We start from the raw sequence: 9,705 nt of genomic DNA, 5'->3' as shown, positions 1-9,705 counted from the left end.
ACTAAGGCCATCTAGTCCTGCCCTTGAACTGGGAGCAAGACCCTACAGCCTTAATAGTGAGACCAGCATTTTAGGGAGGGAGGGATGTTCTGCTGCTCTGTGGGTGAGTTATGGGATGCTGTTAACCCACTTCCATCTCTCCCTCCTTAGCATGAGCCCATTTTATAGAATTCTAGGTGTTGGCCCATCAATTCCATGGAGATAGCCAAGAAAAAGAAAAGCTTCCTCTCTCTCAATCCTTGTTAGATGAAATCACAGTGTAATTGTTGTAGACAGAATAACGGACCCCCAAGACACTCATGTTTTAATCCTGGAACCTGTGATGATGTTATGGTAAAATGCTAATGCGAGTTTGAAGCTCTGATTAAGGTTAAGGACTTGGAGATGGGGAGATGACCTTGGATTATCTGATTGGGTTCAATTTAATCACTTGAGTCCTTAAAAGTAGAATAGGGAGGCAGGAGAGGTCAGAGAGCGGCCAGGTGAGAAGGACTTGCTCCACTGTGGCTGGCTTTGAAGATGGAGGCAGGGGGTCATGAGTCACACAGTGAGAGCAGCCTCTAGAAGCTAGAAAGCTAAAGAACAGATTCTCCCTAGAGCTTCCAGAAAGGTAGGCAACATCTTGGTGTCAGCTCCGTGCGACCCCAGTCAGGCTTCGGACCTCTAGAACAATCGGGTAATAAATTGGTGTTGTTTCAGACTAAGTTTGTAGTCCTTTGTTACGGCAGCCACAGATGACTAGTACAAATACCCCTCACTCCCCTTTTCTCTTTAGCCTGGAATGGCTGACCCTGCCCCTAGCACCAAATGGCTCAGTGACTCAGAGAGGCAGATTGGGGAGGTGGAGGCCAGATGGGCATTTGCCCATCCATTACAGATAAAAGAGCTGTGCTGTCCTGGAGCTAAAGCTGGACTGGTTGTCTTGGAAGTAGTGACCTTTGCCCTCAAGAATAAGTTAAATTGGGCAAACACGAATGACCTTATGCTGGCAGTTTCTTGAGGAAGGGATGGGCCGACCTTGCAGGGTTTTGTTGCATATGTGTATAAACTTCAGGTTTTTAGCACCAGCTGGTAGAACTCCGTCCTGAGAGAATCAGGAACCCTAATGTTCAGGGCCTGGGGTATTTTCCCCTGGGCATTGCTGTGGTCACTAAAATAATCAGATGAACCTGGTATCAATGATCTATTGAAATCATAATGCTACATAAAAAACCACCCCCTGAACCTCACTGACTTAAAACAATAACCATTTATCATTGTTCATGGGTTTATGGATTGGTTGGCCGGCTCTGCTGATCTGGGCTGGGCTCAGCTGGGCTTGCTTACGCATCTGTGGTCCACTGGCAGGTTGGCCGGAGGCTGGCTGGTCTAGGATGACCTCAGCTGGGGAGATGCAGCTCTTCTCCACGTGCTCGCTCATCTTGCAGAAGGCTAGCTGCTCTTGTTCTCATGATGGAGACAGAGAGGGGGCGTGGGGAGTGGGCGAGGTCTCTCGAGGCCTAGCCTTGGAACTGAGACATCACTGCCCACTCGCGCTGCTGCAGTATGTTGGTCCAAGTAAGTTACAAGGCAACCTAGATTCAAAGAACAGGGAAATAGACCCAACCCCTTGATGGGAGGAACTACCGAGTCACATTGCAAGTGGTGTGGGAAGGATGGAGAATTGGGGCCATTTTTGCATTCAATCTGCCACAGACTCTGGGGAGAGAAAAATGCCCTCATTCCAAATAGCTCCTGATGGCCAAAGTGAACTAGGTGACTGCCCACTTCTGGCTCCTCTCTGCAGGCTGGGAGCCATCAGAGCCTCCAGACCCTTTTCCCTCCTCACTACGTGGCCTCTGCCAGAGAAGCTATAATTCTCCCTACGAATTGCCAGCCTCTAGCCCCTCCCTTCTGTGTCTCTCTGCTCCAAGCCTGAGGGCTGTCGTGGGCGACCAGCTGGCTTGATGAATGCCGGTTCTGTAAACCTTCCCCTGGCCTCTGTCGCAACATCAGCGTGAAATGAACTTGCTAATACTCTGAGAGCTACAAACCTTTTCCTCTTCCCCAGCACAACGCATCGAATCGATCTGGCTGGGTGAGCCACGACAAACCCCACAGAAAAAAGCATCAGCAAATTTAAAGCCTCGTTCGAGGTCTTGATTCACCATAAACCAAGGTGCCGGCAGCAAGCATTGACACTTCGTCCACTGCGGTTGATACTGGGATTTATCGACCTGCCGTAAGATGTTGATATTGACCAAGACTGAGTTCCAGATGAAAAGGCCCATGGCAGTATGTCTTTATTGCTGAAGTAATCCGAGGACTTGCTAATCCTTCCTAGTCCCACTCAATAATGTTGCAGAAATTCTTTCGGAACAGAGAGACCATCACTTAGATACAACAAGATGCTCTTTCCCCACAAGCCCTCCTGAAAGAGTGATGGAGATACAAGCAGTGTGTTGAGAACATGACCAAAGTGTTGGAAAATCTATTCATGCCCACACCCCAAACAATAACACCTTTAACTTTTTAGAGACCCAGCTCTATCCTCCTCGGAAACTGCACAGAAAAAAACACAACAGGACTTCACAGGAGATCTGCTCACGATTAGTGTCAGCTTCCCTTTCTCCAGTGGTCCTCAGGCTAACGGATCCCAATCCCAGGGGATGCTATGATGTCACCCTTAGCGCGGGCCCCTGACAGTGAAATTAATGTGACATTTGGTTCTTGCTAATTTCAAGGCCCACTAGGAACACAGAGAAAGAAGGGAAAATTTATTACCTGCTAAATTATTTTCTCATTGAAATACAGCCTGCAGCCCTCGCTTTAGGGAAGGATATGTTTGCAGTAGAATCATATATAGTGACTTTTGAGTTATTTTAGGTGTCAAGGTCCCTGGGAAAACCAACAAAGAGAAGATGAGCAGACAGAACAGGGCCAAGGAAGCAGCTCCGAGAGGCAAGTAAAGGAGGCAGAAGGGCAGAATTTCCAGCCCAGCTTCCTTACTCAGCTGTGTTCTGCTTGATAACCTCTACAGGCCCATTCAAGGAGAAAAAGAGAGGTCAATAGGGAGAGGCCAAGGAAGGCAGAGCTTTCACAGACATGCCCCCTTACGGTCAGGGGGGCATGTGTAGGATGGCCCAGATGTTGATCCACAGTGAGACCCTTGCTCCATCCTCCATCCAAGACCTGGGATGCTATTAGCAGTGCCATCACGACTAGCCCTCCAGCTTGCCGCTCCAGGGAGGAAGGAACTGGTCACTGCATCAAATGCATCCCAACGAGGTGGTGACACAGAGATTCAGAGTATAGGCTTGGCAGTCAGACAGTAATGGGTTTGGAACCTGGCTTCAGCATTTACCAGCTGGGTGACCTTGGGTAAGTCTCTTATCCTTTCTAAGCCACAGCTGTCTCATCTTTAAAAGGAGGGAATAATAACAGTGCAATGGCAGACACTACACATTCCCTCCTTTTCCCCTCTGCCAACAGAATATCACTTTTGCTCAGGTATCACTTCTTACGGTCTCTAGGGAGGTGGACCCAGTTCCTGATCCAGGAATGAACATGGGAGCAGCTCTGGTCAATGAGATGAAAGGGAATATTTCTGGGGTGATTCTGGGGAAGATTTTCCTTCCCGGATAAGAGAAGGTGGCAAGGAGCATTACTTAGCTCTGACACCTGCTTCCCTCCCGACGTGAATAGGTGAGTGGGAGGAACCTCCCTGATCATGCTGCCCTCCGCTTCTTACGGTGGAAATGTGATTAATGCTATGGCTTTAGCAGCCCTTTTATTACCAAGAGACCATGGGGGTGTGGAGACACCTAACCAGCGTCCTTACATCACGGGGCAGCTAAAACAAAGCCATCAACTGCCCATGTTTCATGTGAGAAAAATGACCCCTTGTTTGTTAATGCTACTGTGAGTTAGTTATTCTGTTCCTTGGAGCCAAAATCATTCCAAAATGATACAGGGACCTACTTGGTGGTTTGATGAGAAAATGAAGTGCGCTAGGCAGAGGATCTTCTGGACAGAGACCTCAAAGTTTCTCCGGTCTCTGTGCAAAGTTTTTTTTTTAAATTTTATTTATTTATTCGACAGAGAGAGAGACAGCCAGCGGGAGAGGGAACACAAGCAGGGGGAGTGGGAGAGGAAGAAGCAGGCTCATAGCGGAGGAGCCTGATGTGGGGCTCGATCCCATAACGCCAGGATCACGCCCTGAGCCGAAGGCAGACGCTTAACCGCTGTGCCACGCAGGCACCCCTCTGTGCAAAGTTTTGACCGTAGGTTTGTGAGATTTGCTGCCCAGGAATGATGATGAAAGCAGGAGGCTGGGAAAGGAAAGGAGGGGGGTGGGTGGGTTTCTCCACTTTTCTCTTTTAGTTTTGGGAAGAGAGCAGTTCAGGTCTTAGTGGGCTGATTCTCCATCCACCTGGCGTGTGTTTTCCGCTGGGTCAAGCACCTAGTGAATACATCTTGCAGGCAATGGATTTTCAAATTTGTGTGAACCTCCAATACTGGTAGATTTCATTCAATTTTCTCACTTCTTTACGTACTACTTTCAGAGCTGTGTGGGGCATCATTTTAGTTTGGGGTCCGAAAGCAGTGGCCCCATCGTTTTAGTTTTAAATTTCTTTGCCATTTAATGTACAATCTGTATATAAACTCAAGGGGACTAGATAGCTCCCTTTGCAAAGAAACCATTTGGTAAGTGAAGTATCAGTTTCTAATGCTAGGAGTCATCTTCCAGTTAATGTACTTGCTAAAATTCATGACAACCTAATAGGTGAGTTCTCCAATAGGGCAGATATCTGCCTGAATGGCTTCTGAACCCTGAAGCTCAGCGTGTCCTGGCAGCCCACAGCCCGAGAGAACCTTGCAGGCTATTTGCAAGAATGAGGGCAGGGACGGGGAGGTGATGTATTCTTGTCTTAGAGTTGCTCTGGCTTTGAGTTGATATAACGTGTCTTTTTTGAGGTTAATATTCCTTTACAATTTATTTTAAAAATTATTATATAAAGAAATTTGTGTTTTGTGTGTGTATGTGTAGTTCTATTAATTTTGGCCCTTACGTGGATTTATGTAACCACCCCACGGGTCAGAACAGTGCCCCTCCATGTTTATACTTTCTATCACATTGTTCCGCTCACCTGTCTAATTTCCACCACTATGGCTTTGTGTTTTTGAGTTTCATATAAATGGAAAAATAGAGTATGTAAACTTAAAAAAAAAAGATTTTATTTATTTATTTATTTGGTGGGGGAGTATGAGGGGGAGGGGCAGAGGGAGAGGGACAAGTAGACTCCCCGCTGAGCAGGGAGTCTGACATGGGGCTCCATCTCAGGACCATTGGGATCATGACCTGAGCTGACAGCAGGTGCTTAACTGATGGAGACACCCAGACACCCTGAGTAGGTAATCTTTTGAGTTGGCTTTTTTTTTTTTTTTACTGAGCATTATACCTTTGAGATTCATTCAAGTTGGGGTGTGTATAATCTCAATTTTTATGTTGAGTGGTATATAGTGGCATTCTTATGGCTGTACTACAGTTTGTTTCAAAGTTCGCCTGATGTAGGACATTTAGGTTGTTTTCAGTTTTTGGCAATGATGAACAAAGCCACCGTAAACATTTGTGTTCAGGTTTTTGTGTGAACATAAGTTTCCATGTCTTTAGGATAAATAACTAGAAGTGGGATTGCTAGTAAGTGTAGGTTTCATAAGAAGTTGCCAGACTATTTTCTGGAGTGGCCGCACAATTTTGCATTCCTACCAGCGAGGTCAGAGAGTTCCAGTTACTCCACATTTTCATCAGCACTTGGTATTTTGGGTACTTTAAAACTTATTTTTAGCCATGTAATAGGTGTGTGGGGGGCAAGTCACTGTGACTTTGATTTGCATTGTCTTAGTGGTTAGTAAACATCCTCTTTGGTGAAGTGTTTATTTTAGTTCTTTGTCCGTCTAAAACTTGTGTTATTTGGTGTTATATTGTTGAATTTTGAGAATTCTTGATGTATTCTGAATACAAGTCATTTGTTGTATATGTGATTTGAAACTATTTTCTCCCCAAACTAGTTCATCTTTTCATTCTCTTACCAGTATCCTTTGCAGACCAAAAGTCTTCCATTTTGAAGAAGTCTGATTTTCAATTTTCCTTTTTTCTCTTTTCTTTCTTTCTCTTTTTTTGAGAGAGAGCATGCGTGCATGTGCGTGTGCTTGCCCCCATGTGGGGGGTGAGGGGCAGAGGGAGAGAGAGCGAGATAATCTTAAGCAGGATCCACATCCGGTGTGGAGCTCACTGCGGGGTCAATCTCATGACCCTGAGATCATGACCTGTGCCAAAATGAAGAGTCCGACGCTTAATGTACTGAGCCACCAGGTGCCCCTCAATTTTTCTTTTATGGATTATATTTTTGCTATTAAATCTAAGAATGTTTTTCCTAACTTCAGACAAAGATTTTCACCTACGTTTTCTTCTACAAGGTTTATATCTTATATTTGGATCTACAGTTTATTTGAGGGGACTTTTGTATGTGGTGTGAATTTAATTTGAAGGTTTTTTTTTAAGCATATGAACGTCCAATTGTTCCAACACCATTTCTGAAAAGACTGTCCTTTCTCCATTGAATAGCTTCTGCACCTTTGTCAAAAACCAGTTGGCCATATTTGTGTGGCTCTATTTCTGGATTCTATTCTATTTCATTGATATGTGTGTGTGTCTCTTTCTTTGCTAATACCATGTCTTGACTACTGTAGCTTTGCAGAGAGTATTAAAATTGGGTAGTGTGATTTCTCCAATCTTATTCTTTATTTTCCAAAATTATTTAAGCTATTTGTCTCCTTCAGTTTGGGCTGTTGTAACAGAGTGCTATAGACTGAGTAGCTTAAGCAACCAACTTTTGTTTCTCAGCTCTGGAGGCTAGAAGTGGAAGAACAGGGTGTTGACATGGTTGGGTTCTCGCGAGGGTCCTCCCCCTGGTTCCTAGATGGCTGCTTTCTCGCTGTATTCTCACATGATAGAGAGAAAGAGAGAGAGGAAGCACCTCTCCCCTGTCTCTTATGAGGGCACTAATCCCATCATGGGGACTCTACCCTCATGACCTAATGATCTCCCAAAGGCTCCATCTCCAAGTACTACCACATTGAGAATTAAGGTTTCAACATATACATTTTGGAGGGGACACATTCATTCAGTCCATAGTACCATTCTTGATCCTTTGCTTTTCCATAACAATGTTTACAATTAGCTTGCTCAAATCTATACAAAAATCCTGCTGGGAGTTTAATTGAAGTTGTATTGAATCTATTGATCAATCTGGGAAAAACAGACATGTTTATTACATTGACTTTTCTAGTTCATGAGTGTGGTATGTCTCATTTATTTCAGCCAAATTTGTAGTTTTCAGCGTAGAGATCCTATGCATATTTTGTTAGATTTTTTCTAAGTATTTAATTGTTTGATATTATAAATGGCATGTATTTTTGCTAGTATTGGAAAATATGATTGATTTTTCTGTATTCCTCTGGTAGCCTGTGACCTTGCTAAACTGTCTACTGTTTCCAGTTTTTTTGTTGTTGTTTCCTTAGGATTTTCTACCTAGAAAATTGTTGTTTATGAATAAAGTCAGTTTTATTTCTTCCTTTTCAATCTCTTAAGATTTCCAGTTGAATGGGGCTGGTGAGAGTATGTTTTCTTCCCAGTCTTAGGGGAAAAGAATTCAATTTCTACCATTAATATGTTAGCTGTAGGGTTTCCTTAGATGTCCTTTATCAGGTTGAGAAATTTCCCTTGCATTCCCAGTTTGCTGGGATTTTAAAAAGAGTGATTAGATGGTGAATTTTGTTAAATGCTTTTCTGTATCAATTGATATAATCGTAAGGTTTTTCTTCTTTGGGCTATTGATATAGTAGATTGCATGGATTGATTTTCCAATATTGAGTCATCCTTGCATTTCCAGAATAAACTTCACTTGTCTTTTTATATTTTCCTGGATTTAATATGCTAATATTTTTTTTTGAAGATTTTACATCTATGTTTACAAGGTATATTGGTCTCTAGTTTTCTTTCTTTTTCTTTTTTTTTTTTTTTTTACTATTTTTTTGGGGGGAGGTGGAGAATACAGGCTTTGGTTTTTGGTATTAGTGTAATGGTCACTTCATAAATTGAGACAAAATGCTCCTTCCTCTTCTATTTTCTGGAAGAGAGTTCTAGAATCAGTATTATTTATTCTTAAATGTTTGGTAGAATTTGTCAGTGAAATCATCTAGTCCTGTGGAGTACATTTTTTGGGAAGGTTTTAAACTAAAAATTCAATTTCTTTCATAGTGATAGTACTCTTGGGGCTAACTATTTCATTTCAGGTGAGTTTGGGTAGCTTGTGATCTTTGAAGACTTGATCCATTTCAGCTAATTTCTTGAGTTTATATGTGTAGAATTGTTCGTAGTATTTCCTTACTATCCTTTTAATGTCTGTGGGGTTTATAGTGATAACACCTCTTTCAATCCTTTTTTTTTAAATCTGTGTTAATTCAACTTATTTTTTATTTTTTATTTTTTTTTGAACACAGGGAAGCCCCTTTATTTTTAATTCTTATTCATTTTTTAATAATAATTTTTTATTATGTTAGTCACCATACAGTACATCTTTAGTTTTTGATGTAGTGTTCCATGATTCATTGTTTGCGTATAACACCCAGTGCTCCATGCAATACGTGCCCTCCTTAATACCCACCAGCCTATCCCAAACCCCCACCCCCCTCCCCTCTGAAGCCCTCAGTTTGTTTCCCAGAGTCCATAGTCTGTCGTGGTTCATTCCCCCTTCTGTTTACCCCCCCTTCATTCTTCCCTTCCTTCTCCTACTGATCTTCCTGCTATTTCTTATGTTCCATAAATGAGTGAAACCATATGATAATTGTCTTTCTCTGCTGGACTTATTTCACTTAGCATAATCTCCTCCAGTCCCGTCCATGTTGCTGCAAATGTTGGGTAATCATTCTTTCTGATGGCTGAGTAATATTCCATTGTATATATGGACCACATCTTCTTAATCCATTCAGCTGTTGAAGGGCATCTTGGCTCCTTCCAGAGTTTAGCTATTGTGGACATTGCTGCTATGAACATTGGGATGCTATGGCCCTTTTCTTCACTACATCTGTATCTTTGTGGTAAATACCCAGTAGTGCAATTGCTGGATCATAGGGTAGCTCTATTTTTAACTTTTTAAGGGACCTCCACACTGTTTTCCAAAGTGGCTGTACCAACTTGCATTCCCACCAACAGTGTAAGAGGATCCCCTTTCTCCACATCCTCTCCAGCATTTGTTGTTTCTTGCCTTGTCAATTTTTGCCATTCTAACTGGCGTAAGGTGGTATTTCAATGTGGTTTTGATTTGAATTTCCCTGATGGCTAATGATTTTGAACATTTTTTCATGTGTCTGTTAGCCATTTGTATGTCTTCATTGGAAAAGTGTCTGTTCATATCTTCTGCCCATTTTTTGATTTGATCATTTGTTTCTCGTGTATTGAGTTTGAGAAGTTCTTTGTAGATCTTGGATACCAGTCTTTTATCTGTAGTGTCATTTGCAAATATCTTCTCCCATTCCATGGGCTGCCTCTTAGTTTTTTTGACTGTTTCCTTGGCTGTGCAGAAGTTTTTTATCTTGATGAAGTCCCACAAGTTCATTTTTTCTTTTGTTTCTCTTGCCTTTGGAGATGTGTCATGAAAGAAG

Source organism: Ursus maritimus, unplaced genomic scaffold (assembly GCF_017311325.1).
Source record: "Ursus maritimus isolate PB19 unplaced genomic scaffold, ASM1731132v1 scaffold_25, whole genome shotgun sequence".
Lineage (NCBI taxonomy): Eukaryota > Metazoa > Chordata > Mammalia > Carnivora > Ursidae > Ursus > Ursus maritimus.
The sequence above is the reverse complement of the archived record's forward strand: the minus strand, read 5'-3'. Positions refer to the sequence as shown.